Raw genomic sequence first — 27,806 nt, forward strand, 5'->3', positions numbered from 1 at the left:
GGGCAGCATACTAAGATTAAAGCTAACAATTACTAACAATAACCCATGATGCTGAAGGTAAACAATATATCTCAATTATAAAATCACATCAACAGCAGAGCCAGCCTAACTTTCTGGCCCAAACCCTTAGGGGAAACAGAGGTCTTCAGAGCCCTATCAAGGCAAACAGGGCTGGGACCATGCAGAACTCCAGGGGAATGGTGTTCTACGCACAAAAGAATTATATGCATTTTGTGCACATTTGTTTCTATTGCTCTGTTTCAATACACCCACTTACATAACATTCATGAACACAGACAGCACTCAAGAGAAAAAGAGATATGTAGGTTGTTTCCCCATGATTCACATTTTTGCAAACAATATATTTGTCGTCATACATTTTGTATCCACTTTCAAAATATGATCTACATTAAAAAAAACCACGTTGAGATTCAGAATGTGCAAATGGATAAATTCTAATTAAAATGTAAACAAATTTCTCTCCCATTTCTGTTGTATTCACTGGGAATATCTCTGGGTGCCTCTATTGTTGTATATGGAATAGCTTTTATTCTTTATACTAACAGCTACAAGAGATTCTGCTTCAGTTTTTCCCAATTTCTTTGCTAATTGTGTTTGGTCAATTGAAGGAACAAAGCTAACTTAAGGACATGAGCTCAGACAGCAGAAGTGGGAAGGTCCCCTGCTGGAGATTCTGGAAGCTGCCACAAGTAAACACTACTTGCCTCCTGGTACATCACAGTCATTCTCCACAATAAGGTGAATTATAAGTGGAATCTGTAAGATGATGTTACTGCATGGCACACTTCTGTTCAATATATCTACTGTATTTCTTCTTTGTTCTTTAATTAGAATAACTGAAACAATCCAACTAAGGGTATCTGCAGGGTGTGGTCAAATATAAACTAGGTGGCTGTAATGGTGCAGTCAGAACTCCACTTGTTTTTATGTAGGCTTGTAAAAGAGGGAAAGGCCTTGAGGTACATGAGGAATAGTCACTACCAAGACATCAGTGAGCTAAAAGAAGATATTCCTGTACAGGGTGGAATGTAACCTGAATAAATGTTTCAGACTCTACCTAGTTCTTATAAACAGAGATTCCCAACCCTGGCCCAGGGCCCACAACCAGGCATGGCTTATTTGAAATTGGGCCACCTGTGTGGCTGGCCAGAGCATGCACACACATGCATGCACAGCTCAATTTGAACAAGTGGTGGGCCAGCAGGCAATTGCGTGTCTGAGTGGCAGGAACTTGTGCTTGTGCGCAGCAGGCCAGTTCCCATCTCCCACCACCACCAGACTGCCAAGCCACAAAGATTGGGACTGCTGCTCATGAACATAAAGGAAGGGGGCACACATTCAAACTTATAAGCTTTGGTTTATTCTAGGTTTACAATTTATTTATTTATTATTTATTTATGAGACTTATGTACCGCTTTAAGTGCAAGCACTCTCTAAGCAGTGTACACCAGTAAGCAATGTATATATATATATTTACATTGCCCCCAACAATCTGGGTCCTCATTTTACCTACCCCGGAAGGATGGAAGGCTGAGTCAATCTTGAGCCGGTGAGATCTGAACCGCTGACCTGCTGAACACAGTCAGCTAAAGTGGCCTGCAGTACTGCACCCTTACTGCTGCGCCACCTTGGCTTAATTCTTCTAAATCCTCTTTTTAAGTTTCAGATGAGATTCTTTTCATTTCCTGCACTAAGCTGTGTACAGATAAACATACTTGTTCTGTTCTTACAGGAAAAGCCAGCAAAAACTGCACTTTAATCTGCACCACCCCTAAAATTAGTATACCAGCTATATCATTAATTACAGTATACAGGGCTGGCAGTAATTTACATGGATGGATTGAAGAATTGCCATCTTTGATTTTGTATGGGGTTACACTGCCCAATATGGACCCAGTGTATAATCTGCAGGCTTCCTGGACTCAAGGAACAGGTAACAGTCATTGCTTGGAGGGCCTTTGCACAACTGTGGGTTGTGTGACAATTATGCTCTTTCCTGGACCAATAGGTTCTGCTCACAGTCACCCACTGGCTAGTCATCTTTCATCATGACCACTGATAATTTTCCCAGTCTTCTCTAGATCAGGGAAACAAGATATGTTATAGATCTTCTCCATCAAGGATGTCTACCTAGTGGGACCAAGAAGAAAGTCCTTTTCCGTGGTGGCTCCCTCTCTGTGGAACATCATCCCTGCAGAGATAAGACTGAACCCTATATTCTTCTGGAAAGCTCTGAAGACATGGTTTTGCCAGTAGGCCTTGGAATCTCAGGTTGATATGGGGTCCATCAAGTGGCTTGTTTGAATGTTGTCATCAGGGGGTAGAAGTGTATTGGGTTTTGTATTTGGGGTTTTTTATTCTTGTAAGCTGCCTGGAGTCACTGTGAGTTAGACAGCTATAGAAATTTCATAAATAAATAATAAATAAACAAACGCTACTTCAAAAAAGTCTAGGAAGCAGTCAGGCTTTCCTCTTTAAGAAACTCCCCTGCCTTCAGAGAAATCATTGTGCCAGGGACTTTCAAACATTCATTTTCATCAATTTCATAAGCTATACCTATTTACCATTTTGCTGCTTATTAATTGGATATTTTAAGTATATTGTTTTAGAATGTTTATTATTTCATTTCTATCTCTACACTTTTAATGTATGGGTAGTCCTCACTTAACAACCATTTTAAATTATGAAGGTGTTAAAAAAGGAGACTTATGATTGGTTTCGAAGTTGTGCCCACCATAGCATCTTCGTGATTGAAATTGCAATTCAGACACCTGCAATAGCGAGTATTTGTGACAGTTGCAGCCTCCTGCCATTTGTGACCTTCACAGCCAGTTTTCAAGAACAAAGTCAATGGAGAAGCCAGCACGAAGTTGTAAGTTGCAATCACGTGACATTGCATCTAACAACTTGCAACCAAAGCTGACAAACTAATGTTGTAAGTTGGATGCAGTCATGTGGCTTTACAACTATATCCCTTAGCAATGGAGTTGCCTGTCCCAAGTACGGTTGATAAGCAAGGACTACCTGTGCAATGTATTAGTTAACATGATCACTTCCCCCCTGCAACCCTGAAAGAATGAAGCAGGATTGCTAATGAGAAATCATGTTTATATATCCCTGCAGGAAAGGAAGTTTGACTAGAATTACATTAAGTAAGTTATATTTTATTAGGTAAATTTTACTACATTAATTATACTTAACGATATTAAGTAAGTTATATATAAGTTATTTTCTGATGTGTGAAACATTTTTAAAAAGCATGTTCCCCACCATTAGGGGGTGTAATGGCACCCTAATAACTAACTAAAGATCCTACCACTTCATGCTGCTGTATTTATAAACCAGGACTGGTTATTCAACCAATTCATTGCACAGTTCAACCTATATTGCTCAGAAGTTTCATTTGTCTTATAATAAAGACAAGCATAAGGTTACAGTCTAATAGTACAACACCTATGTTCCTATTTAGCTGACAATCTAATCTTGTTTAGTGGGATTCAAGTCAATGGAATCTAGGAAATACTATATAAATGTAAAGCCTAATTCTCCCAGATGGGTATACAGAGATCACAAAAGTATAGCACAGAAGTACTTAAAAGTAGGTGTTATTCCTATTAAATATGAAGTATAGTTTGCTTTTCTTTGAAATTAAATATTTTTGTTTTTGTTCCTTGTTATTGTGATTATCCCAGTGTAGGATCCTTTGCAGAAGCACATTACTTTTCTTTGCCAATTTGTGAGAGGCAAGCATCCATGCACTAAGTGGTACACCTGCAAAGACATAGAAAGACATTAAAGCACAGTGTGATTTATGGGTTATCTTTGTAGGAGAACACCCAGTGGGAAGATGCTGCTTCTCATCAGCAGGATGCAAATATAACTGCCAGGATTCATTAGTTCTGTGCTTCATCAGATTGGTGTGTTTACTTAGCTGAAGGTGTTGTTTGCATCATCTTTTAAGAGAGCAACATTGTGGACAACAGCATAGGATCAGAATCACAGCCCTGTTGGATCATCTTAGTCCCACCTTTTGTTCTCACAATCAGATGTCTTTAGGGTGCTTACAAGCAGGACACCAAGACATACCTCTTTCCTACCACTGTTCCAATGAAACCAGTATTTGAAAGCATACAGTTGACTCTTCATGCCAACAGCACTCAAAAGACCTGTAATTCATAAACTTACCCAATTCCTTTTCAGCCCACCCAAGTTGGTGGCTATCTCCATTTTTCATAAGTTCTGTATATCTTTCCAGACAGCTTTATAGGATTGTCTCTTGTCCAGGAATTTCAAAAGGAAGAAAAACTTACCTGTATTCACTTTTTATGCACCTCACTAAGTTGTCTTTCTTCCAAATCCCAAACACTGCAGTCCCAATTTTTTTGGGGGGACAGCGTCAAGTTGAAGGAAGGCTGCAGTGGAAAATAATAGTTTTAGTCTATGGGACTTTCCAAAATTGCATAATATATAAAGCAAAGAGAAAAGGCACTATCTGTGACTGGGATATCTGGATTGAAATTCTCACCATTTGGTTTTCTGCTTAAGGCAATCTCTGGTATTATTCAAGAACTTTGATAACTGCAGCATGAGACACCACTTAAGTATCCCAGAAATCAATGGCCTCCCTTTTGATATTGATCAAGGTCTTCCTGCCCTGCAGATATATTCTCACAATCCAGGAGCTCGGAGTCCCTGTCAGAAGCTGCCTCATATAATCGAAACTCTCTTCTCGACACTTTCTCTGATTTTGCTCTTTTCTTCCAAGTGTTACCTAGTTGGAATTATTGACTGACAGACTCAAGTGGCACTGCCTCCAAGCATTTGCACATTTAATGGGCTTGGAAGGTGGGGAGCCATTAGAATGTAATGGCTTCCTGGTTTTTCAAATGCACCCCAGTGGGCAATACAGACTATTTGTAAATCAATGAATTAATTATTGCAGAGATAAGCACAGTGCTTTGCAACAGAAACTCTAAGGTGTCCATAGAAATGACTCCAATCAGCATCTCATTTCTTCCAAACATTTTCTTGTCACATTGGGTTTTTTTTTCCCCTGTACTGTTTGCTATCTGGTGATCTGGGCAACCCATAGCTGCACATGACTCTCCAAGATCATGCTATTCTTCCCATGTGTCTCAAGATAATGCTGCTGAAAGTAAGAACAAAATAGTTACATTTCAACTATAGTTTTTAGGTTACAAACCTAAAATAAAGGTGAAAATCGGAATATAAGCTCTTTCAGAGGTGAACTGCTCCCATTCCCACCTTTAAACCCTCTCAAATCTCAACATTTATTACAATTGTTTTGCCATCATTTTTTCTTTTTCTTTCTTTCTTTCTTTTTTTTTTTTTTTTTTTTTTTGCTACAATAGCAAAGCTGCCAAATTGGTTAAGATGAGAACTCTGGTACCAGTTCAGCTTCTCTGGCTGAGGATAATCTTGAATCTGGATGTCCCTTGCCCACCTCAATATTTTTGAGCACTAACTGCATTATTTCTTGCAAGATACACCCTTGTTTTGAATAGATATCCAGTATAGTGACATATAAAACTGATATTGTCGCTTTTTTGGGAAATGAGGGACTTTGCTTAGGTTTTGACCTGATCAAAACTGAAACATGGCTCTCAAAACCTTCCCAGATGCTTGTTACCAATTAATTAATTAACTCTTCATGTTTAATTAACTCTTCGTGTTTATTAGCTTACAGGAATAAAAATGGATACCTCGTGCAATCAGATCTAGACAATGGCTATCGTTTAGAGCCTGATAAACAAAATATTCAAAAAAAAGGCTTCTGAACTGATTAATGTCTAACCTATTTCTTTTGTTATTCAGTTTTATATATAAGGAGAAAATAATTTCTCCTTCATAAATTACTCTTATTGCATGCAGCACTCAACTCCATACTTCATATTTGTACAAAACATTAGACGATTCAAGGAAAGTAGAAATATAAAAAGAGAAAGTTTATTGTAGGTTTAATGATAAAATGTGGAAGCTTGAACTATAGACTCTTTTGCATGTAGATCATGAGTTTTGAAGTTTAAAGAACAAAGGCAATGTATGAAGTACTGTAGAGACATGGTAGGAAGAAGATTGCTAGAAAAAATATGAAGAACTATAAAAATATATTGTTAGTGGAGCCTACTTTGAGTTGTTTCCTTTTCTTTTTCTGACTTCATTACATTAATTTCTTTTTCTCACTATTTCTTCATTAATTTCTGTCTTTAGCATAATGCTGCTTACCCTAAAAAGGAAAAGGATGATGGGTGTGCACGCATGTATGTATTATAGCTTTATAGCATCTGAGATGGAAAAGAAAATATGTAATTTGTTAATTCAAACAAATTCAGAGAGCTATAAGTAATAATGTATTTGTGCAAATATACATATATGCTGTTTTCTGAACACCAACAGAGCCATAATTCTCCTATATAAATATCCAATTTACTCTCTTGCCATTTTTGCAACATTTTAATATTTTCCTGGATGTTTAACTAATGGGAGAGTGGGAAAAAGATCTAATGTAGAGTACGGTAAGTGTCATACTCATTGCAGTGGGATTTTGACTACTAAAAATAATTAGACCTAGTGGGAACTATTCTTGCATACTGCCAATGCCAACCATCTAACTCCTCAAAGCATGCCAATTTTAGCTCAAAGCGTACTGAAGCTCTCCCAATAGGATTACTTATCATCATGATATATGCATGTTATTACCAGCTTTCCCGACCTGGTACATTTCAGATATGCTGGACTGCAATTCTCAGAGTCCTTAGCCAATGTATCCAAGGCCTAAAAATGTCAGTTCTAATTTCCAACACACCAAGAACAGGTTCCTTTTGGAGATGCTACCATATATTTTTGTTGCAATGCAGAGGAAGGTTAAATTAAAGACTGTAGCTTTCTAAGTCTGAAACAGAAAAAAGATTAATATTTTGAAAGAAAGTTGTCTCAGAAGCTAATGTGCATGGTGCAGCAAATACAGCAGCCAAGTATAAAAGAGGACAGAAATGCCCTCAATCAATCAATCAATCAATCAATCAATCAGAATAGAGCTGGAAGGGACTTTGGAGGTCTTCTAGTCCAGCCCCCTGCTCAAGTAGGAGACCCTATACCATTTCAGACAAGTGACTGTCTCTTCTTAAAAATTTCCAGTAATGAAGCACCAACAACTTCTGAAGGCAAGCTGTTCCACTGGTTAATTGTCTTGCTGTTAGGAAGTTTCTCCTTAATTCCAGGTTGCTTCTCTCCTTGATTAGTTTCCATCCATTCTTTATTGTCCTGCCCTCTGGTGCTTTGGAAAATAAATTGACCCCCTCTTCTTTGTGGCAACCCCTCAAATACTGGAATACGGCTATCACAGACAATCCCTCACAGACAATCTGCTGACAGCTTGTTAAAAAAGAGAAATTTAGTACACATAGACTTGCACACTTGCACACCACTTAAACTGCATGGTTTAAGATTAGAGTTTATGAGATTACATTTTATGAAGGATTTAAGTTTAAGATTAGAATTTATAAAGGATTTTTAAAACAGTACCTTTAGACTATTGTTTATCAACCTTGGCAACTTTAAAGCATGTGGACTTCAATTCTCAGAATTCCCCAGCCAGTTTTAGATGACCAAGGATATAACAAAAATGTGGAGAGCAAGATATAACCTTCCAATTTTACAACTAGAATTTAAAAACCATTGTTTAAAGGCCAGTAATAATGCAATATAGAAAACAGTTCCCTCCCCCACCTTCTCTCTCTCTCTCTCTCTCTCTCTCTCTCTCTCTCTCTCTCTCTCTCTCTCTCACACACACACACACACACACACACACACACACAAAGCCTTCAGGGATCAGCAGCTCAAAGTAGTTACTGTAGAAATAGTTCCCCCACCCAAGCCATAAAAACACCATCATTCTTAGTAGTATTACAGGATCTTTTGCTATCAAAGATTACAATACTGAAATCCAAAAGAATCAGTACAATTAAACTCATGGAGATATTCTTCTGTTTACACTTCTCTTTTATAGCAATTAATTTTATCTAGTTTAGTCCTATCTTATTGTGGTCCATCTGTTTGTGGTCACTGACTGGATGTTTTTAACAGACCAACACACATACATATAATATGATGGAATGTAGTCAGGAGATGGATTCCAAAAAGGGAAGGGGTATAATTCAGAGAAATAAGATACAATTCAGTCCAGATATTTTGTGTGAGAGAAAGAGGGTTACTTCCAAAATAATTAATTCCCTAATAATTCTCAGAGTATATACTTGAAGTAGATAGTAGAGTGCTTCAGTCTGGTAAAGTTCTGTTTATAGGCATGGGACAATAAAGAACTCTGCTTGGAAGAATGACTGTTTGTCTTTCCTGGTTTTTGTGAGACACACAGACACAGACACAGACACACATAAACACACACACACAGTGTTGGGCCAATTCTTAGATTATTCAACAGTCTGATACTTAATCACTCTGTAAGTAAAAAAAAAAAAAAGGAAAAATACTTGGGAAGATATTGGAAAAAATAATAAAAAAACAGATCTGCGAACATCTAGAAACAAATAAATTTATAACTAGTAGCCAACAAGGGTTTGTTAAAAACAGATCATGCCAAACCAATCTTATTTCATTATTTGACAAAGTAACTAAATTAGTAGACCAGCAAAATGCTGTGGCTATAATATGCTTAGACTTCAATAAGGCATTTGACAAAGTAGACAATAACCAACTTCTTGGTAAGCTAGAAAAATGTGGGATAGACAGCATTACCAGATGGATTTGTAACTGACTGACAAACCATACTCAATGAGTTGTCCTTAACTGTACTACATCTACATGGAGGGAAGTAAGCAGTGGGGTACCACAAGTTTCCATCTTAGGCCCACACTCTTCAATATCTTCATGACTTAGATAAGGTAATAGAAGGGGAACTCATCAAATTTGCAGATGACACTAAGCTAGCAGGAATAGCTAACATCCTAGAAGACAAGCTAAGGATCTAAAGAGATCTTGACAGACTTGAACAATGGACCCTATCCAACAACATGAAATTTAATGTGGAAAAAACCAAGGTTTTGTACTTAGGCAGGAAAAACCAAAGGTACAAGAACAGATTAGGTGAAATCTGGCTCAAAAACAGTAACTGTGAGAGGGACCTTGGAGTCCTAGTGGATGATCACTTAAATATGAGCCACAAGAGTGCAGCAGCAGCCAAAAAAGCTGATACAATCCTTGGTTGTATAAACAGAGGCATAGGACCAAAATCACATTATAAAATGTGATCACATTACCACTTTATAAAGTCTTAGTAAGACCACACCTGGAATACTGTATCCAGTTTTGGTTACCAAATTACAAAAAAAGATGTTAAGACTTTGAAAAAAATGCAAAGAAGATCAACTAACATGATTAAAGGCCTGGAGACTAAAACATGAAAAACAATTGCAGGATTTCAGTTTGGCTAGTCAAGAGAAAAGAAGAACTAGGGGAAAATGGTAGCAGTATTCCAGTATTTGAGAGGCTGCCACAAAGAGGAGGAATCAACTTATTTTCCAAAGTACCAGAGGGCAGGACATGAAACAAAAGAGGGAAACTAATCAAGGAACCTGGAATTAAGGAGAAAATTCCTAACAGTGAGGAACAGCTTGCCATCAGAAGTTGTGAATGCTTCATCACTGGAGGTTTTTAAGAAGACACTGGACAGTCACTTGTCTGAAATGATATAGGGTCTCATGCTTGAGCAGGAGATTGGACTAGAAGACCTCCAAGGTCCCTTCCAGCTCTATTCTGATTGATTGATAGATAGATTGATTGATTGAGGGCATTTCTGTCTTCTTTTATACTTGGCTGCTGTACCTTCCAACTCTATTCTGATTGATAAGTCATTTGTCACAATTCAGTTCCCCCAGTAATCACATTTGTTCTGTATGTATTATAGATCCAAATTGTACTTATATAGGTACAATATTGTACTAGGCATGACTAGTACCAGCAAATAGCATACAGTGCTCCTTTGTGCTCCTCTTTAAAATGTCTGGGTTCAAGTGCTGCTATTTAATTCTCTACAATGCTTGGAATGACACTATCTTGTGAGCACTGTGGTTAATTTGTATGGTGTTTCTGGTCCCAATGGTCAGGCATTGCTCCCAGAGAAGCTGAGTGGTATGCTGTAACTAGTCGATGCTTCTACCAGATGTAAGAATTATGATGCTTCAAGTTATTTAGGCCCCTCTACCCTCATTGCTCTCGCAATGTTCATCTTGGCTCCAGACTAAGACAAACTTGCTCTGTGGTGAAATTAATCAAAGTTCCCCTGGAAAGTGTTAGATACAATTGTTTCTAATGGCTTGTTCATTAGCAATTGCATCCACATAACATGCCTAACCCGATTACCAATGTTTATGCAATATATTAAATCATAAATTAACAAAATAGGTTGGGTTTATAGACATGTTAAGCCATAACAAAAATAAATCAAGCTGTACTACTGCATCTACAGGGCTTTTTCTGACCTAGTTGAGCATGTTATGTAAACATAAACATTTAATTGTATTTCAGATCAGAACTTATGTGCTTGCTTGTAGCTACAGGTAGCATTATTATCATCCGAAGAATAGTAGTCCAGCAAGATGAATAAGGGGCTAACCAAAATAACGTACTGAAAGAATGTCTTCTTAACAATAGAACCGAACCAGTATGAAATCTGTCTACTATATCCCTGTCTCAGCTCCATTCGTCCACTAGCATATTGAGTTTTTCACTACTTGCATCTAATCAGAGTACAAACATGCCCAGGAAACATCTAGGGAGATTCTCACTCATCCAAGTCATAGTTATCTCAAAGATGTTTTTTCATGAGGCAACTGGACTTTCTTGTTTTTCTTTGAAGACATTTCTTCGGCTCTGACTGGGGAGTGGAAACATTTATACTCCTTACAGACAGCTGGTCATTTGCATTCTTTTAGAGAGTCGTTAGCCTACCTGGAGGCTTATCTGTGTCTTCAGGGTCACCTGATTAGTGCAAATGGGTGTGGAGCTTTCTTAGAACTGCTGAAAGGACTATGTTATAGACTGGAGATAGATTATGTCGTATCCCTCCACCTCTGTTGAGAGAGGGCTGTTCAGTTTTGACATAGATGGCCTCTTTGACCCCTCTTTCACTGATGACTAACAACTCGCTAAAAAATGCAAATGACCAGTTGTCTGGAAGAAGTATAAATCCTTCCATTCCCCAACATCCAGTCAGAACTGAAGAAGCTTTGTGGATGAGAAGCGAAACGTCTTCAAAGAAAAACAGGAAAGTCCAGTTGCCTCATGAAAAAATATCTTTGGAATGCCCAGGCAACCTTTTTTACTTCTGTGTCTTTATCATGTTCCCTTCTTCTTGCCCCCAAATAATCAAGGAGACAAATTTAAACACCAAGATAATATATAATTTTTCCACGGTCCAAAAGCAGCCTCAAGGTGGGTAAATCTGTGTGGCTTTGCCATCCATTACATTAAAATGGATTCAGGTGACTGACCGCGACAGAGCAACAGAGACAGAATGGAGATGGCCAGCGGGGAAATTTTATGCTGGTCTGGTTTTCTACCAACTCAAGTATAGGTGAAGATTATGATCCTTCAGGAATGGGAAAGGTCTTAAGACTCTTTAAAAGATTACTGTACAGAAAGAATATATGCATAATATTTTCCACTCTGGAAAGAGTTCATTAAATACATGCCAAGAAATGCCTGGCTCACCCTCATCCTGGTGAGCAAAACAGCTTTGGTGGAATAGGATCTTAATAATTTTACAATGGTAAAAATGTGTCTATTATGATTTATTAGCTAATATAATGCTTTCTTCACAAAGTCCTTTTTGTCTTTTCTCATAAGTTAAACAATTTTTACTGGAACTCTTGAGCTTCCAATATTTTATTATAAGCTACTTATTTTCAACAGTTGTTATAACTCTCATGCTAGTGTGGAAGACAAAGTTTGGTTCCCAAAGCCAGCTTCTGCAAAACTAATTCTGTATGATAGAATGCTATGCCTCATTCAGCTGGGACATTTTTTCTCAACCCGTTTATTTAATTTAAGCCAAGTTTCCACACCAAGTCACACATATTTATGAGTGTACACACGCACACGCACACACACATGCACACATACACACACACACACTGCAACATACACAATATGAACTTTTCAGACAGCTTCTTGTTCTTTCTTTTGCCTCTTTCCATTTTATCTAAACTTGGAAAGTTCAAAACAAGGACATCAGCACCTATGGAAGCTGAAAGAAACCCAGTCCAGGCAGAATGAAAATCTTCCACACAGATTCAATGCCATAGTTCAAACTGAAAGTGTCATAGAGGTGACCCCCTAAGGCCCCTGTTTTGGGGTTGAGGCTTGTCAGTGCTTTCAATATACTTATCATAATGGCTACAGATGGTACCCACCCGTTTTTCACAGCTTCCAGCCACAAACAGATGTCTTTGTTACATGCAACACGACCACATGTAACAAAATATGACAGGAAACAGAGGTAGAGAAGGAAACAGCACCTCCCTCTCTCCCTCCCTTCCTTCCTCTCTCTGCCCAGTCGCACCCCCAACCTCTTTTAAATTGGCTGGCAAAGCCTGCATTTTTGCTCCAGGCACTGAACTCTTCTATGATGCCTCTTTGAACAGCAGACAGCTTGCTAACCTGCCTCATGTGGGTGTTACAAATGGATTAGCTACTTCAGGCTTAATTCTGTATAGGAATCACAACTTTTCTCACACGTCTGGGCTCCTTGGAATACCGGAGGAGGCTTCTTGCAACAGCTCCCTCCCAGGAATTCCATCAGCAGAAATGGCTATTCTTTCATGCTGGCTAAACACCCAGAAAATGTGCATTTAGCAGAAGACAGAGGATCACATACCATTTCTCACACTGCTCAGAGAGAGATCTAAAGGGAAAAGAGCAACTTCACCCAAGGCTCAGAGGCAGAGCAGCTTTCTTCTTCCTCTGTTTTTTTCCTCCCATGTTTTCTTGTTTGTTTTATTTTTGCTTTTACTCTTTCCTTCCCATTGTTGATAGAAGGAAAATGCATGCAAACTGCAAGGCTGACATATGTTTCAGTCAGCACGGGAAAAGAGGTGTTTGGGAATTAGAGAGGTTATAGATACTATGCATCAAAGTCTTCTTGATAATTGCTTTATTCTCCCTCTATAGTCTTGGTATATCAGATGGGCCAGGGTGAGAGATGGTGCTACAGCAGGTGGGGAGGTGGGCTGCGAGATCAAAGTTCTCCTTCTATGATGGACCTCAGTTTATTCAGCAAGAAGTGAAGTTCTATAGTCTTTAGGACTGTCTCACAGGACTATAGGATTTTTTTTCTTTGTTCACAGTTTCTTTGTTCTTGCATAGGTGTTGAGTTTTATTTTTATTAAACATTTAATAAAACATAACTTTTCTATAGAGCTTTCACATTTGATAAAACCTTCCTATGCATATCTAGTTATTATGCTACTCATAATCCTGTATATCATGCATAGTAGATGGGATTGAATCTACAAGGGAGGATTGGGCCTACCACACTGTGAATCATGCACCCAACTCGGAATCTCTTCTTTTTGTCTCTACTATTCATGGATCTCAAACTTATTCAGTGAAGTGATTCCCTTCTTCCTTCCCTTTCTCCACAGGAAAAAAATAATCAATGCCTGTCCCTTATATTTATCCAGTAGAAGGTACTGCTCATCCTCAGGGCTCCTTAAGAGAAGGCTGCCTCAGTCTGCCTCTTTGGGCTCTGATGTTGTCAGACCTTGCATGAAAAGTATACAATCACTAAAACAGTGCAGATGAAATGAAAAACAGATAGACAAAAGGTACTTATATACATACATACATACATACATACATACATACATACATCCTTAATACATTAAAAACACGAATCCCAGGTATACACATAATGTGAAATAAATAAAGGTGATCACCAGGATAAAATCATAAACAAAAATGTTTAATCTACAAAACCAAGCTTTCGTCGGTCACACTACCGACATCATCAGGGTATAAAATGCTGGATCCGGGAGTCCGTTTTTATGTGGCTGGCTGCTTCTGCACTCTGACCCTGGATCAGGTCATTGGTCCACTCATTAGCATTGGCTGTGTAGTTCTTAAAGTGGCCATTTCTAAAGTTGTCCTCCCCTCTCCAATTCCTGTTGTTTTCTTTGTGCATGTGTGGGTGCCTGGAGATCCGCTGTTCATCCGCTCCCAGTCATCTGTCCCCACCCCCTCATTTGTCTTAGCTTGCCTCTGTATTGCTGCATTGTCTTGCATGCGTGCTTCAAGCTCCATTCTTCTATTTGCCAGCCCTGCCACCTTCCTTGCCCATGTGTAAACTCCTGGGGGTTGGTCATCTCGTTGTTCCTGTTTCTTATCCCCCCCCTCTCTCTCGCTAATGGGTGAGCTCCTGTATGTGCTAATGGGTTGCTAACTGGGCATGTCTTTAGAATTGCTCCACTATTTGTTACCCTCATTGCCCCCTTGGTACATATATGGGAGTGCAGGAGATAACCATCCCGTTTGCGCTCGCTATTACTCGCCTGTTGTCCCGTTGATCGGGGCCGTGCTTCTATTGCCGAGTCATTCACGGGGCACTCCTCCGGTGCATTGCCCCCATTCTTAAGTTCTATTTCCCCTCCCCTGCATCTATAATCATCTGGGGGAGTGCCCAGGTGCTTTTGCCCCACATTTTCTACTTTCCTCATTAGTGGGTGCGTCCGTCTGTCTGGCCAGGTGTCATCAATGGGGTATATTGGAGCTTTTCCCTTCTCCCCGGTGTGTATGTATGCCCCTTGGGGGAAGCCATCCAGTGGTACTTGTTCATTAATCTCCTTCCCTCGTCCTGACTGGATTGAGTTGTTTGTGCTTTGGACGCCTGTGGGATATATTTCCCTCGTGCTTTTTCTCATCCTCCTTGTTCCTCCACCGATCTGGATATCAGCCCTGGGGGTGGGTTGTCTGCTAGCATTGTGTCATCCCTCCTCTCCTCTTTTATGTATAAGTGGATTGGAGATGTTATTTTACTTGTGGGGTGTATCCCCAGTTCACCGCTCTCTCTCTCAGAGTTATGGTTACCTCCCCTGTCATCCTCTCTTTCTGATCTTGTACGGAGTGAGTTGGTCGCCTGTGTTGGGAGGCTAATAATAAAGCACAGTGTTTATAATACTTGTCTCATATGTAGGATGTTGCTGGTTTGAAACCCAGCAGAAATCTTAAAAGATACTCTTTTTCTTTCCTTAAACTACCTACTTTTTCAGTTTTTTATCCCAGTTAAATCCAGTAGTAGACTGTTTCATCACTTTTCCAATCACTCGAAGTAATTTCCAGGGTTTAAATCTTAATAAGTCTAATAGCGCAGATGAATTGTATTCCTAAAATTACCTCTGGAAACTGCCTGGAAAAAGTATGAAATAATGAAAACTTTTCATTTCTGCTCCATTTTGAAGCAGCAGTAAATTGTATGCTAGGCATATTTTTTTGTTTATTTGTGTATGTATTCATGTATTTAGACAAAGATGCAGTTTCAAAAGTAAGAGCTTTGTTTAAAATGGCCAATTATCAATGTTTAAATAAATAAATTACTGTTGATTAGTATAAAATTAAAAAAAGATTGACCATACCAGACAAAATACATTCAGTATGGTATGAAAAGAGCATAAATCTTTGAACTTACAACCAAATTTTTCATTTATTGCTATTTGTAAATAATACTTTAAAAAAAGAAGGAAAAGAAGGGGGAAAACCCTACTAAAATATTGTATTTGGTTTCTGATCTACTCCTTTTTTGTACTCCAATTACAGTATTTATAAACATAAACTTTAGAAACCATACTTAAAAAGTTTATTTTTGCCTCGCTCTGCGATATATAGCATATATGGAAGCCATTCTAGCTTAAATTTACTTTAATCTTTGACAACTGAAGGAGTTAATTTGGAGAAAAGTTGCAAAATAGGATTGTGGAGCCCATCCTTAGAATAAACATATTGAACTGAGCCTTTACTAAGAATTTACTAAAAAGAAATGCATGACAGGGTAACAATGCAGTGAGAGTCCTGACATGAATCAGATGTAGAAAAGTGTAGAGTGAGAAAGAGAGTGACATGAATCATATTGTGCTTGTTATGGTATTAAGAAAAGCACAGAGTTTTAATAAATGAGAATAAACACGTTGGAAGTTATTTTGCTTGGAACTCCAGGACAAGTCACATGATTCCTACACTGGAGGCAATCCTGGCAAAAATAACTTTTTGGGTGACAAGCAGGACTATTTCAGAGAACATAAAGAACTTAACCTTTTTTAGGATTAGCACAGAGGGTGAAGTACAATCTGTGATTTCCAAAGATATCATGCAAATAACTAGGGAAATGCTCATCATTAATAGGGCAGCATTTTTTTAGGGGAGGGAATTTTAATTGTTATAAGATCTCTTGCACTACTTTCTACACCAAAAGATTCCCATTTTGAAGAGGCTAATTCCCTCCTTCCTTTCTCTTCCTTCCTTCTTTCCTTCCTTCCTTCCTTCCTTCCTTCCTTCCTTCCTTCCTTCCTTCCTCCCTCCCTCCCTCCCTCCCTCCCTTCCTTCTTTCCTTTTTATCTACCTACATACCTATGGAGATTTACACTGGTACAGTGATGGCACTTAAGGGGAAGGACACAAACTTTCAGACCTTCTCAATTTTTCCTTTTTTAGTAAAACGTTATATTTTTACTTCAAATTCCCAGAAAGGGGGCAATTGCATTGCTTGAATATTTCAGGTTGATTGGTCTTGGAAGCAACGAAAATGAACTGGGGGGAGGGGGTTTGTTCTTAATTCATGGATTCATTCACTCATTCATTCATTCCATCCCATTCTAAGGATGGGAGGCATGCCATGCTTTGCTGGCTCACAAGTGCAGCACTTCACATTTCACCATTCAAATGAATGAGAGCCATTCATTTACAGAGACAGTGGAGATATTGATGTGCACCACAGCAGAAAGAGCTCAAGCTGTTCTCCATCTCTGCATCTTCCAATGGATATTGCATATGGCTTTGGGTATCTACCTGGAAGAAAAGGCTGAGCAACAATGGGAATGGACTTTAGATGTCCAACTCTTCTGTGCTTTAAATCCCTCCTATCCACATGAGTCAGCCATCATCCTGGTTATTTGCACTCTTAATATGTAAACTTAAACCATAAAAGGGGAAAAAAGTTCAAGAGAGATCCTATAGTCCCGTGGTTCTCAACCTGTGGGTCGGGACCCCATTTGGGGTCAAACGACCATTTCATGGGGGTCGCCAAACAACGCAGTCCGCCATTTTTTCCCCCTTTTCCTTAGCTGTGCTACTCCCTTTTATTATATTGGCTTTTGAAAGCCAATAGAATAGACTCTCTTGAATAGAGTCTAATTCTATTGGCTTTCAAAAGCCAATAGGAATTGTCCAGGCTGTCTCTGCCCTGCTGAGCCCACCAAAAGTCCCATGCTGCACCAGCTGAGTAGTCCTCGACTTACAACCGGTTGAGTAGTCCTCGACTTACGACCGGTTGGGGGGTCGCGGCGTTAAAAAGGTTGAGAACCACTGCTATAGTCTCTGGAACAGGATTCCATTCCTTCCTCCCCATCCAGTTCTTTATTTCTGAATGACTAAAATATTCTGGAATCCCAAATCCCACCCCTTCCCCTCCCCATGATGATGACCTTTTCTCACCTCTAGGCTGAGATAAGCAGACTCATCCTGCTGTTTTCCTCTCTGCCAAAAGCGAGGCACAAAACACTGAGAGTAGCCCCCCCCCCCAAAGGACAATTCATTGCTATGCTAACCATTCTTTCCTACCTAGGCAAAGATTTGGTTCTGCTCAAGTTCCTTATTGTGGAATTAATTCAAGGTTGTTTTTTTCTAAATACAGAAAATCTCAAACTTGAAAAGCCCCCCAAAAGTTGGCAGATTTGCCCCTGTTGGATCTGATCTCATCCCCACAATCTTCTGTGGGGCTCCTAGCATCTGTGCCAGAATTTAATTAAGCCTTTTATCTGGGTTTTTCTTTTTTCTTCTTTTTTTTCCTGAGAAAGAGGACAGTGAAAAAATTAACATATGTCTGCCCTCATTTGTTCTCTTCTTTGTAGCATCCAGCCAAGCTTTGGAACAATTCTGACCTACATATAAGAATGCTTCCTTACCAATTTAAAACATTTTATCCACTCTTTAGCTGGGGAAAAAAAAGCTCCCACAGAAGATTAGGAGTATTAATAATAAACTGATTCCTGATTTCTCCTTTACAGTGTAAATAATATGGCAATAAAAGAAAGAGTTGGGAGGGGAGAGAAAGAAAGCAAATCTGAATACAGTTCTTTGTTACACTGTTATTGTGTGTGTGGGGGGGATAATCAGGAAGGTGCCCAAGTTGCCAAAATGCTGCTAATGAAATAGACAACCATCATCAAAGACAAATATTTTCTAACTTAATTTAATTTGATTCACACCAAAAAGCAGGAAGCAATCTTATACCAGGAAGTCATTCCTATATTTCATTCTATTACTCCTTTGTAATGACATTTATTTACTTATTTACCTATATTGACCTCTTCCTTAGCAATACTACCCATCACTCAGGCCTAAGTTAGCTATTAGCAGAAGTGTTATTGCTCCAGAAATGTACCAGAGGAAAATCAATACTATAAAATGTGTTCAATTATGTTTCTCATTATCCTATGATAGTAATAAGAACTTCCTTCTAGCCCATTTTCCGGGGATTAATAATCGGATTGGCTAATAGCCTCTTCATCTGTGCTTTGGGCATCAGCAACTCCCAGCTAGTCAAGGAAATATCCAGCCATTCCAAAAATAGTATTCATCTAGGATAATTTTTGTAGGAATTAATATTGTAGATGGTTGGAATTATAGCCCAAGGCAAATGTTCTAAGCTTCCTGTTCATCTTCAGGACTGTCAGCTGTTGATTGTTGTCGTTTCATTTTTCAACAGATTAAAATAACCTTTGAGTGACCCAGACACAATTATTTTTGAGATGTTATGATTTTTTTCCCCTATGGCAAAACATTTTAGAAGCGGAAAAAAAATCTGGACTCAGTTTCTCATATATCCTTTAAGGCATCATTTTAATAACTATTAAATGATTCTCAGTTCCTGGAAGAAAGTGTAGAATAATCAGTACAAAAGCTGTTTGTAATGCAGGTGTGATGTTTATTGAGTTTTACAATTAAAGTAACAGTAGGCTAAGATCAAGTAGAGATAGAAAAGAAGTATACAAAAGTATATTTAGACCTCAGGCTCTGTACTTTACAGCCATCTGTTATCCTTAATCCTTCCTGATCAAAATCCAGAACTCTCTGGCACTTTTTCATTTAAACATTGTGAACTTAAATTTTAGTTATTTGTTGATTTGTATCTACCTATTTTCCAAGGACTTCAGGATGAAATGAAATGAAATAATGCAGATCATGGGTGTACAAAAACAGTAATCTTCTGCCTAATAGTTCCTCCTCTCCCATCATATCTAATTAGCGAGAAACAGGATTTGATACCTTGAAAAAGTAGAATCAGTCTTTTGTAGAGAATCTACCATAGAATATCTCTCTTTTATCCACCCAGTCTCCAAAGTTAGGAGGAACAATTTTATTGAGTTAGTTTTCACATTTATATATCCACTTATGTTACTGTGGGAAGATTCCACAAAAATAAATATTTTGGGGAACATTAAAAAAGCAGAATATATTTCCCCAAAGGAATAATGTAGAAGAACTTTTAGAAACCAGTCTCCAGAAACCAGCCCCATCCCCTCTCCCCCAAGCTGAAACTAGGCAGATGTGATAATCCTTTCAGAAAGGTTGGAGCCAGGAAGCTAGAAGCTGATGAGATTAGGAAGACAAAGACCCCTAAAATCTACATCCCCCACCCAAAGTCTAAGGACAGGAAACATAATAGCATTAACCCATCAACACCAAAAAGGACACAGTGAACCTCAGATCAAAGTTCATGCCACAGGAACAGGAACTCCAAACACAAAAGGCCAAGAAGGTATAAAATCCACCACTCCCAGCAACAGGTAGTCAGCTGCTCCAGAGCTTCATGTCTTGTGGTTCTGCTCTTCAATAAACTACAACCTTCTTTCTAAAACAGTCTCCATTTTGTTTATTCCTAGCTTGGACTGGACCCTGATGAAGTTTTTTCATTCAACACTACAAAACAAGTGACTTGGGATTTGTGATGGGGTACCAATGGAAGTCTTCTTATCCTGGAGGTAATTCAGGGCTATAGCTTTGTAAATTTTTGTGTTCATCTGGCCCTCTCCACAGCAGCTCTCAGTAACAAGAGCAAGGATGCAATAAATATTACAGTATATGACTAAAAGCTCAGACATTGGCTAACACCCCCCATACTGGGTAACAAATAGTGGACTCATTTAATTTTTATTTTATTATGTTTATTCAATGTTCCCCATGCAGTTTACAAAGTTGATACATTGCTTGCTTATATGATATGGCTCTGCCATATGTAACAACAAATCTATAATACATGCATGGATTTGATCATACAATCATTCTCAATTAGTCAACTTCCCACTCTTTGACTGATGCAATTTCTAAATACAAATTACCAAAAAAAAAAAAAACCCACTGTAAATATTAAAGCTGCAGATTTAGTACAAAACAGAAATGGTTTATACTTTTTATTCTAGAATTTGAGTGGTCAGTTAATTGGGTAACCAAACTCAGGTATTATTTCAGCTTAGTCTTCTCTGTGCACTACGACCTCAGCCTAAATCCAGCTTTTAAAAAACTAGATGCTATGGTGTGGCTATAATAGCAACTTGCAATCATGATTATTCGTTTTTCTTCTTTCTTCAACACAATTTACACAGAGTTCTCTCATTATTCTTATGCAACAGCAATAGAAAACTGAGATTGTGGCATTGCAAAAATAATGTTAAACCAAAACTGTGACCATCTCAAAGTCCTTTGCCTAAATTTAAACTGGACGTGTTAGCAGAGAGACGATATTTTAAACAGTAACCTTATAGGTTTGCGTGTTTATTTACTGCATAGTAAATAGTTTGTGCTTGTAAAATGCATGCCTCTCATTCCTTAACAGTTGTAACACTGAAGGGCACCATAGCACTAGATATTCTTTGAAGCACTGTTTTTCAAACTTGGCAACTTTAAAATGTGTGTACTTCAACTCTTTATATTACCAGCAAGCCTTGGCAAAATGCCAGGGTCAGGAAACTTATGCTGGCTTTCATGTTTTACTACTCTTTGTGAAAGACTAACATATAACAGAGGACATTAGAGATTCAGCAAAAAGATCTCATAGAAGGTAGATACTTTCTATGAGTTAACAATTTAAATTATAACATTTTTTGCAGAGATCAGTTGCATTTCTAATTAAAATCTGCAGATTTATTTAAAGCTATGTGCATGTATAACAAATAGAACTTTTATAATCAGAAATAAGGAGTCAAAGTAAATATAACATTGTTTCTGAATTCTGCCCTTCAAAAAATAATTTTGATAGTCTCTTCTTTTCATCCAAAATTTCACTACTTTTCTAAAAAGTATATCCATCTAACTATTCCTTTGCTTTTGCAGAACAATTTATATCAGAAACAATCTATTTTATTGCCATTGAAAGCTTTTGTGAATTCATATTCAGTATGAGCTTTGTAATTAGTTTTAGTTTTAACCCCCCTCCTGCAGACACATTTAACAAACCATGTTCATTGCAAATCAAGTGTAATGAAAAGAAAATTAACAGCTGTTTTTTTAAAAAAATGTATATAAATAATAATGAATATGCATGCATATTGCGTATGACAAACTATGCTTGTTTGTTGCAAAAAACAAATAAGAAGACATTACTATTACCAGAATATACAGAGAATGTATATTACACAGATTACTATTCAACAATTTACATAAAAATATTGGATGTGACACTGATGGGAAAAGTGAAAGTCTGCTAAACAGCTATGTACTTAAATAACTTTATAATATTTAAGGCTCAGAAAAAATATCACATTTCACATGCAATACTTGAACAAACTATGAAATGAGAGTTAGCTTTTAACACATCCAATGTTATCTTGATTGTCCTTCAATTTAATGCTGCTGCAATAAATGTGATTTTGGGGCCAATAATTTAGTACTTAGAAAGGGTGTATGGATGTGTGCAAAATAGTTTCCAAAAGTCAATGGATTGTGAAAAACAAATAAATATGTAAATAACCATGAACAGGTCATGGGATTAGTAAGAGCATAAAAACAGAATGACTATACAGTTTATTAAAACTTTGCCGAAGGCCAGGGCGGGAAAGAAATCTACATAGTAAATTAGGCTTCTATCAAACTTCTCAAGGAGATATTCCAGGAAATATTTGTCCTCCTCTCTTCCTTATACCTTTCGCATTGCGTAACTCACCGTACTTGTATATACTTGCTGGATATGAAAGAATCTTTCTGGAGAATTTATCAAGGGTGTTGCTTGCAACACCTGTTTACTTTCTTACTCCATATCATCATGCACCCAGCAACTTCAATTTTATCAGCCCCTTCTACATTCATTTCCAGTATAACTCAGAAAAGCAAAATGGATTATCCATTGCAAAACAAAGTGTCTGAATATTGCAAAGCCAAAAGGGTGGGGAAGCAAAAGAATGACAGTCTAAATGTGTATTTAAAGAAATAAGCTTTGATTAAAATCTAATAATTGCATTCATGTTAATTGCTCATAATGGTATGCTGAATACATACCCCCACGCTATTATTTTACAGGTCAGCAATGTTATGCAGAGTGCAGAAAAGGAATGTGGAATAGTATGGCAAAGAAAATGAAGACATGAGATAAAATAAATAAATAAAAGGAAACATTGCAAAAACAAGCTTACAATACATTAACACCATTCACTATATCTCTCCATACTTTTCTCGCCTTACAAACTATCCTTGTCTCTGCCATGTTTAGACAACTTCATGCACTGCCTATTGTTCTTTAAGCTTCTCGTCTCTCTCTCTTGTTCTAGACTTCATCAATGAATTTCTCAGTCTTGCTTTCCTTTTTGCCTCATTTATTCTTTTTTTTTCATATTTTGTTGTACAGTCCTTACTGACTCTATTTACAGGGGTTAGAGTTAGGGTTAAGGTTAGGGTTATCACTTATTTTTATATTCAAATCATCTTCATTCACTACTCTTGTTTTGTCCCATCTCCTCTTTGTTTTACACACACACCTAAGTGCCCCAAATCTACTGCATTCTTTTTCCAGCCTTAACCTTTCAAATTCTCACTTTCGTATAACAAAGTGAAAAGGATGCTCTTACAGCCATTTCATTTCTTTTGATATCCATTCCTCACAAAAGACCACAAACTATCAATTGCCTTTCATCATCTTAATAATGTATACATTTTCCTATCAGAACTACAAAATTAATCTACAAATTTTCAGATATATACTTCTTGTGGCACCATAGTATTTTCTTTATTGAAACAGAATGTATAGGTTAAATGGGAAACAAGTTTAAACTGATCTAAGTTCTTAGCTGCTATTGGCACATTTTGTTACAATTCTGCCAAAACAGAGTAAATAACTCTATTGTCCGATAACTTATATTCTTGTTTGTCCCTATGAAGGAGAGATTTATCTAGAATGATTAACCAGAATAACTAAAAAGAGCATCTTTTCCCAAGAGAATTCTATTTCTGATTACTGGATAATGCTATTAAGCATAAAGAAAAGTCTTTACATAAAGATGCAAATTTGAGAAGAATCATGTATGGAATACTCAAAGTCACATGCATTCTTGGATCAGACAGATCCCGGTCATGAGGGAATTCTGAAAAAAAGGAAGATTGAGGGAGAGCAAAGAAAATTAAGAACATAAAAATGTGCTCTGCAGAGGTCTCCAACCTTGGCAACTTTAAGACTGGTGGACTTCAACTCCCAGAATTCTGGGAGTTGAAGTCCACCAGTCTTAAAGTTGCCAAGGTTGATGACCCCTGTGCTACTGAATCAGGCCAAGGGGCTTAGAAGCAATCCAGCATTTTCTGTCATACAAGAAGCAACCAGATGCATTTAGGAAGCTCTCAGGCAAAGCATAGGGGGATAAGAAACATCTTCCACTCTACTCATCATCATCATCATCATCATCATCTTCATCATCATTATTATTATTATTATTATCACTATTATTATTATTATTATTATTATTATACAGTAATTATTTTAAATGCCAGCTGCCCCAGTTTTTTTCTCAGGCTAATAGCAAATTTCCCCTGAAGAAGTTCTAGGACTGCTGTAGAACCATCATACACGTGGAGAACCTCGATGGACCTCCTTCCTAAAATACAAAGCATCCTTGGTCTATTGGCAGGGCTGAATTCATTTTGAGCATGCTCACCTTTAGCACTGTAAGTTATATAGAATGAACAGATAAGAGCCCAGAATTTTAAAGGCATCCATGATTTCAGGTTATTGGATGGATAATTTGAAGGGGTGGGGCAGAAGGGAGTTCCTACATCAACCATTCTCAGCTGACAGTCTTAAATGAGTCCTTCAGTGCACAGAAAAATCTCTGTTATTCAAGGTGCTCTTGTGATTTATATTAACACATTGATCACCTTCCTGAGCATGATGTGACATGGATACCTTACTATGTAGAACATCTTGCCAATTTAGTTCCAATCCCACTTTGCCCTCCTTAGGCATTTCTGAAATAATTTATATGGAAAGGCAGCTATTTAAATGATATTTTAAATAGTAAAGGTATGCTAATTTAGTTTACAGCTAAGGTTTCATCTCTGCTCCCCCACATTCCTGCCACCCCCACTCACAGACCTGAAGGATTTCTTTTTTGGCAAGAGGGCTAATTTGACAAGTTATTAGGAATGCATTTTCACTTTGGAATTAAAACCTCAATCATTAGTCTATTTTTTTAATACAAGGAATGTTTATTTTGCATTTCTTAAGCATTTTGTTGATTTCATAAATTTAAAGACCTTGAAAGCTTTCTCATCTATTTTATTGCATGATTAGATTACCTTGAACTCTGCAGTAAAACTCTGCAACCAAAGCAATCCCCAGGTTTTGTGCACAGTTAGGGAAAATAACAGACATAATTCTACTATTGACATAAATTACATTGTTAAGAAAAGTATTATCATATTCTCACTTTCCAAGTTGCAACACTGCATATACATAAATTTGGGCGCCTCTATGACTTTCTTCCTTTCTTTTCAGTAACTTTTCTGCAACTGAGAAGTGCTTGGTTATTCTAATGGGTACCAGACTTCTCTTTCTAACTAACTAAAACATATCTGAATTGTCATTCCAGGCTGGTTTTCCCACAGCTCAACCTTGTTCTAAATAAGTACTATACAAAAATTGGGAGATACCTGATCAATTCATTAGAAAGTCTGATTAATCAGCTTGAATTTCTATCCTTGCAAACTACTATCAGTGCTCTAGAACAACGCCCCCCAAAGTCTGCTCCACGGATCAGAGGGGAGCAGGGTTTCAGGTGCTGCCTGCATCCCGTCGATGGAGCTTTGCTTGTTTGTACAGCCCAGTTTCTGGCATGCTGCAGACTGGTGCTGGCCCAGTTTGGGGATCCCTGCCCTAGAGAAACCTGTGTTGTATAAAAAATGTAAGATCTTATTCATGAAATCAAGGAAACAAGTGCCAAATATTGGTATTATTGTTCACTCAGGTTTCCTTTATATATTAGGATAAGCAAACACTTAAAAATCTTAAAGGAGGGGGAGACTTTTTCTAAATAAAGAAAAATAAATTTTATAAACTGGTACAGAGACAATGTTTCCCCACCCCCACCCCAGCCCTCTTAATCCTAGAGCTGATTGCCATAAATAGACTTTTTACTGGTAGTTTAACCAAATGAAATGCATGCACAGCTCCAACGTATGCATACTGTATGTTTTATCTGATTCAGTAGAGCAAAGATATTTTTGTCTTTAGCATACGGTGACTTTAATTATTATTACTCCAGAATAAAGTCTATATAAAATTGGCTGCAAATATTAAAGCCTATTTCACCCCCAATCTATACAAAATTGTTTATGCTTTATTAAATGGTGTCACTATTCTTTACAGATTGCGCTCAAAGTTTGCGCAATCTTCAGATCCGAGGCAGAGAAGCCTTGCTGTAGAATACTTTCAAAATCCCAGGTTGTGATATTTTTGTTTTTTAAAGAGCGAAAATAGGGTGAGCTTGTATTTGTGCTCTTAATTATGCTTGTGACCACACAAAAGTCTCCCTAGATTTATAGTAAAAAACAGAGTAAACCTGGTTATTAAATGGGAAGAAGGGAATATATGTGATAAAAATCTCAGGAAATAACTGTTCTGTCACATTCTCTTACTCCAGGAAATTAAAAGTGGGAAAAAGACATAAGTGTGTTATTTACTTGAGAAGATAGAAGACATGGAGTACAATCCAGAAAAGGTAACATTTTATGGTACATGGTGCTCTAGTCCAGGATATAGTAGGCAGCAGCTAGAAAAAACTGCTATGTAATTCCTAATATTATTAGGTGGTATTATGGCAATTTATAACACAAGACAGTGTCATGGCTGCTTTCCTCCTGTATAACCATTTTTTTTCTTGTCAGTAATGAATTTTCAGCATCAGAAAATGCTGATGAGGAAATGTACTGCTACCAAAAACTAAAAATAACATTCTATAATTCCATTTGTTTATGGTGTAAAAGACCTCATTCATTTCTTTACTCATTCATTTACATCACATTCAGTTAATTACTTATTCATTCATGTCACAGTCATTTCATTACTCACATTCATTTTTGCATTCAGTTATCTTTCTTTAACTAATTATTTGCCTGCTGCCTGTGTTAATGCCAGGAGATGAGATTTCAGCCCTTCTCAGGGCTACCATTTTTTTGTTTTATCAGATGTTCCTAATATTAGCCTATGCACTAGTTTAGCCAGAAGTTCACTGAGGCATGAAAAACTGAAACAATATCTGCCTCAACAGATTGCATCTGAAAACACTTCAACCTTTAGGTTATGTCCATTGCCATGAAATTAATGATGAATCATCATTTTGGTAACAAAGAGAAATTGAACCCTATTTGATCCAGTTTGTTCATTCATTCCTTCATTCACTCTGATACAAATGCACCACTGTTTAAGAGACTTTAAGCAGCAAGCCGTAACCAGAAATGTGGTAAAGAAGATTGAAAGAAACTGTTAAGCATTGCAGAACAGCCAGAATGCCAAGTATGTTCACAGAGTAAACTTTATACTGTAAATAATAGTACATTTCCTAAAAGAATGTCCAGATGTGGACCAATAAGTTTTATATAGTTAATAAGAAAATAGTTTACAGAAAATGTAGATAGAACATAATTACAATAGATTTAGAATATTGAAGAATATATCCAAGAACATTTTACTCACAAATGAACAAATCCAATCCTATTAGACATGACTTATGAACAATGTTCTATATTTTACATGTTTTATTTTAAAAGGAACAAAGTTTCCATCCAATTGTCTGGGTCAAATGCAATTGGTATTACTCTCTCCTGCATGAAATTGTTATTAGGGGGAAAAGGTTATATGTCTGTATCACCTTTCATTAAGAAGCTCAAAACAACTTACATAAAAGTTTATTTCACTATTTCCATCTCTGCAATTCCTATATAAACTAAGATAAGCTAAGCGAGCAAGGGTAACTGGCCCATAGTTACTTAATGGAGTTCTATGGAGA

The sequence above is a fragment of the Crotalus tigris genome, unplaced genomic scaffold (assembly GCF_016545835.1).
Source record: "Crotalus tigris isolate CLP2741 ecotype Arizona unplaced genomic scaffold, ASM1654583v1 scf7180000017548.2638350, whole genome shotgun sequence".
In the NCBI taxonomy this organism is placed as follows: Eukaryota; Metazoa; Chordata; class Lepidosauria; order Squamata; family Viperidae; genus Crotalus; species Crotalus tigris.